Genomic DNA, 6,000 nt, shown 5'->3' on the forward strand with positions numbered 1-6,000 from the left:
AACTCTAAAAATGACGCGTATTTCAACTATTGTTTACTATGATGAAGAAATTTGGGAAGATGAAATCGACGTTGTCTTCGCATCAAATCATTTTTGTCAGAATATCCTTCAAGAGAAACTTCACTCTTGAGAAGTTGATCAATAAAATTTAAAAGAAGGTTCACGTTGGAAGTACTAGAAGACTGTTTTCACTTCAATACAGATTTCCAACTGCAATATTTCTATTAACTTTTACAACGTTTGAACTCTCAAACGATGACGATGTTGCTATGATGATTGATTATCAGAATCAATATTCAGACACCGATACACAAATGTATGTGACATTTGTTAAGTGTTTGTGGTTCGTGGTATGTTATTATGCTCCCATTATGAGATGGCTCCAAGTTGACAATCCAACTCAAGTAATGTGTAATGATTTTAACTCGTTAATGGGAAATCGATATCATGGTGTCATCTCATCAAGTTCAATGGATAGATATTCATCAGCAACTTGTTACGATCTGTACCAAGGTGGCTCCACAAACAATCTGTATGGCAACATCGCTTCCAGTCTAAGGGGAAGACATTCATTTTCCAATTTCTTTGACCTGAATATGAAGATGCCCTCGATGTAGCAATATGTGCAGTACTCATTTGACACGATACCTTCAAATTCCAGGGGCATTCAACTGCGAGCTTCTTCAAACTCAATATCGAGATGTCTTCAAGTTCAAGGGGAAGACATTCAACTACCATCTTGATCGACCTAAATGTTGGCATCGTGGAAGAACCCTAATCTTTATCAGAAGAACCTCTTCATGAGCCAGGTGCGGATGGTGCTGAGACTAGACTATTCGTTCAGCCAGAATCATTGCAGTTCAACATGTACTCCAATGACAATGATATAAATGAAATTCCCATAAATATGGTACACACCGAACCTCCAACATACATGTATGAAGCTGACTATGGTGCAATGTACGGGCTAAAATTTACGGATATGCCTAATGTTGGTGACTACAAATTTAACTCATCAGCCAATGATGGTGAGTTATATAAAAGAATGAAGTTTTCATCCAAAGAATAAGTGATGATGATAAATAAGAATTACAACATTCGTAATTTTGTTCAGTCTAGAATTGATCATTTCATCACTGAAAAGTATGTTTGCCACTGTTTCCAACGTGATAACGGAAGCAACTAAATGGTTCGTGTATTAAAGAGAAAGATGAAAAACAATATATAGAAACTAACAGTATACAACAATCCTCACACATGTTGTGTTGGAGGGATTAACCAGGATCATCCCAACTTGGACTCTGACATTATCTGCCAAGCCATCATGCACATGGTCAAAGCAAGCTCCCATATAACATCTGAACCAGTTGTGGTAGCATCTGACTCGATTGCAATGGTATCTGATAAGCAAGTGGTGTCATCTGACCCGACTACGGTTGTAACACCCATCTCCCATATACCCATACGTATACGAGGTACATATGTCACATCACTAATATTATTATTCCTAATTCAAAATCCCATAAAATTTTGTTTCATTTTATAAAACATTTTAATTCACTTAAAAGAAAACATACATTAACTTAAATAGATGAACAAAAAGAGATGTTCAAACACCTCAACATTTTACATCGGTTTAATCTAAATATTGTTTAATGCGTTTTTACTGAACCGTATTACATACCAACTAAAATATAACAAAAGTAGACAGGTATGTCATACGGTTACTACTGAGGCGACTCTGTCTGAATGTCTAATGATCTTCTTACTCAGCTGTATTCAACCTACTCGTGAAATAAACACACGTTAAGTATTACTTAGTGAGGCATACTTAATCATACAATGAAATCAACATATATATACATATCATTATTTTTTATCAATGAAATATCAATTCATTATTTTTATTTATTATCATTTCTTTGTAGTGAACATATAGTGCCCATATGGCCATTCATAAATATATTATGAATTTCGTGTTTTGCACTCATGGTGCCGAAACGGTTATTCATCCACATAGGATGAATTCCGTGAAATGCACACTTAGTGCCGAAACAGTTATTCATCTACATAAGATAAATTTCGTGAAATGCATACTTAGTGCTGAAACGATTATTCATCCACATAGGATGAATCCTGTGAAATACACACTTAGTTCCGAAATGATTATTCATTCACATAGAATGAATTCCGTGAAATGCACACTTAGTGCCAAAACGGTTATTCATCCACATAGGATGAATTCCGTAAAATGCACACTTAGTTCTGAAACTGTTATTCATCCAGATATGATGAATTTCATGAAATACACACTTAGTGCTGAAACTGTTATTCATCCACATAGGATGAATTCCGTGAAATTCACACTTAGTGCCAAAATGGTTATTCATCCATATAGGATGAATTCCGTGAAATACACAATTAGTTCCAAATTGGTAATCACCACACATATTTTAACAGTTATACATATGATTAATACATCATATAGTTTCACAATTAAAGGCACTCACATGTCTCGTCTTGCTTAGATAAAAAAAAATGAGAAGATAATTACTTCGAAACTTGGCCCTTGCCTTTCGCCTTACTCGACTTGGGAGCTTGATTTCGATCAATTCAACATTCATTAAAAACATGCATAATATCAATTGTTAGTGTATTTCCTAACAATTATAACTTAAATATTAATCAAAATAATTATTATTAACCTTTTTACAACAATATCATCCCAACTTAAAATTTCTAGCCCTTCAGTATCGATACCCCTACCATGGTATCGATACTACCCTACTATGGTATCGATACCCCCTTCCAGTATCGATACCAAAATTAGCTTCGATGTGGCTTGGTACCGATACCCTCACCATGGTATCGATACTACTATGCTATGGTACCGATACTCCCCTCTGGTATCGATACCAAAATTAGGTTTGATGTTACCTGGTATCGATACCATTATCATAGTATCGATACTACCTCATCAGTACCGATACTGGTTGAATTAGTATCGATACTTCTCTTATAATTCAGCCCAATTTTTGCCTATAGTATTGGTACTGTTATATCAATACTGATACCCCTGCCCAGATTTTTCAGTTTACAACCCGAAACTTACCCAACTTTGGCCAATTTTCCTCTCATTTACCCATAACAATACTATGTAACACTTCTCTACTTAACCCTACTAACTTTCCTTCATTTAGATACATAAAACATCTACTATTTTTCAAATGCATTTGATTCTTATAATCATACCAAAATTTCCAACTTGTTTTTAAACTCATTCTAGGCTTCTAATCTTTCATTTACTTCTTTGACAAGTCAATTTTACCAATAACCATCCATAAACCCTCATATTTCAACATATCACTCAAAAACCCATTTTCTTTAATCTCTAACATCTCATTCATAACTTAGTTTTAATCTCATCTAAACCTTCCTTAAGCTTCCATCATATACAAATCTTCAATAACCAAAAAAATTGAAAGAATAAACCATTCAATTGAAAACTTACCTTTGAGTTAGGGTGAACCTTGTTACGGTGGGGGAAAGAGGAAGAAAAGAGAAAGAAGACATTTTTCAACCTAATCCCCTTTTCCCTTATCTTTAATACCAATTTAAAATACACTTTAAATTCTCTTTCATATAAAGGACCAAAATGTTCTCTTAATAATCCATAGTCACAATTTAGTCTTAACCATTAATCCTAATCATTCTCATCTTTCATTATTTAATAGAATAAATCCTCATATTTTTTAATCACTTCAATATAGTCCCTAAATTATTATTTGAGGCATTACAATTCTCCCCCTTAATAAAATTCATCCCCAAATTTTAAAGAAGAACCTGAAGCAAAGAGATGTGGAAACTGCTTTTTCATATCATATTCTCTTTCCCAGGTAGCCTTTTCCACCTTATGATTATGCCAAAGCACTTTAACCAACAGGATCCGTTTGTTACGTAATTCTTTGGTTTCCTTAGCCAATATCTGATAGAGAAGTAGTGGCAGGTTAATGAACATTGCTCTTATTAAAGAATCAAACCTAGAAAGCTCTAGACTCGATGAAGAACAAAGGGGATGAATAGGGAAAGGTGGTGGCAGCAACTAGGGTCTTTTAGAGTTTCTTTTAAGTGCTAGAAACAAGGTAAGAAACACGATTAGAACAAGATAAAAAAAGATAAAGAAATTAAAAATAAAGTAAGATAACCAAGAAATCAAAAGATCTCCCTTATGAAGGTGAACGGAAAAGATGATTGATGGTGTGGATGGATATGTGGAAAATCGATGGATAATGTCCTATCAAGCCCTCTAAGTCGCAATGAAAAGGCAAACACAATAATATGTCTCTAACCAACCCTCCTATTCACGATGAAAATGCAAATTGGAGTGTGAAGATTAATCTCCCTCATAAGAACTTGAAAGAACTCCAGGAGAAGAAACTTCGAAGGCACAAGACAATCAGCACTTGCAAAAACAAACTCTCGTTGTATTATTAATCAGAGAAATTTGTTTTACAAAGTTGAATAAAACCTCCTTTATATAGAGGTTGGGGTTCTAAAGGTCCTAAATAACTAATGAATAAAATAATAACAAACTAAACATGTCTTAGCTCTAATTCTTAATAAAATAATAATAACTAAAAATAATGTTTAACTCAACCTTAATTCCTAATAAAATAATAAATCTAATCCTAAAATATAATGCATCATCCTATATTAAATTATATTACAAATAATCAATATAAATAGTAAAAATTCGTAATATTTACAAAATCATATATTAATCTCGTATAGGAATTTCTGCATGCACTATCTTCACTAAAATGAATGTATATTGAGTTTCCGATATCAGATTGATGCGATTAAAGAACCGTTGGAAAGATAAGAGACATAAGGTTGTATCTCCAGAAGACATATTGACCAAATAAGATCAGGATTTCATTCAAAAAGTTATCGTAATTCTACTATTGTTCTGGTCTTCTTTTCCAATGCTTGGACGAGTGGATCATTTGGGAGAGTTATTAATTCTTCCTTTGATGTGAGCCTTGTGATGCATGTATCATTCTCCCTTTCTTCAAAAAGATTCGACCTTGAATCTGAAACATTAAAGCGAGCAACATTAGAATTTTTTTAATGATTCATTCATATTATGCTTACCAAATAGATATGCTTTGAATCTTCGAGACTTTGTTCTTCTAATAGGTTTGAGTAGAAACATTAGTCCAAAGAAACATGTATTATCATTATGGAATCTAGTGCATGTATCATTCCCCCACTCCTTAAAAAGATTCATCCTCGAATATCGGTCTTTGGACTCTCGTAAATTGTGACTCTTCATTGATATGGCATAGTGTTTAGGGCTTTTAGGTGGTAACCCTTCAGGAGGGTCACCTAGCATTATTCGACAACTCTTGGTGATAGAAGATGGTGTGGGCTAGTCTCATGTTGCTTTTACTTTCTCATAATTTACATGGATTCCCTGTGCACGAACTATAAAGCCTGTGGAGTTGTTCAAGTCATGTTTCGTCATTAAGATGACGTCACTACTAAGGCTTTCCTAGATGTAGCCTTTTTGTAATAAATCTAACTCTTTGGTTTCTTCAAGATTGTATGTTTGACGAGGTATGATGGAATCTTGAATTAGATTGGTTTGGTGTTGTTTTCCTCTTTTCGGTGGTAATTCGTTAGGTGGATCACCTAACACTTCTTGAAAATCCTGTAAAAGAGATGAAAACACACTAGGAAAATCCTTGTTAATGTTAGAAATCGAAACAATTGATTTCCTAAAGCGAACAAGGATGCAAGGTTGTTTGTAAAGAATGTTTTATCTCAATTCTTTTGTGCTCACAAATAGATTTTGAGTCACTCTTTTCTTCTCAAAATTAGGTTCACTCACCTCCCATGGGTCATTATTCTTTTGGCTTTTGTAACTAGTCTTTCATAACTTTTTATTTTTCTACTTTCTCTACCTCCTCACAAATTCTCATTTGATCTTTAGGGGCT

The sequence above is a fragment of the Hibiscus syriacus genome, unplaced genomic scaffold (genome assembly GCF_006381635.1).
Source record: "Hibiscus syriacus cultivar Baekdansim isolate YM2019G1 unplaced genomic scaffold, ASM638163v2 tig00111937_pilon, whole genome shotgun sequence".
NCBI lineage: Eukaryota > Viridiplantae > Streptophyta > Magnoliopsida > Malvales > Malvaceae > Hibiscus > Hibiscus syriacus.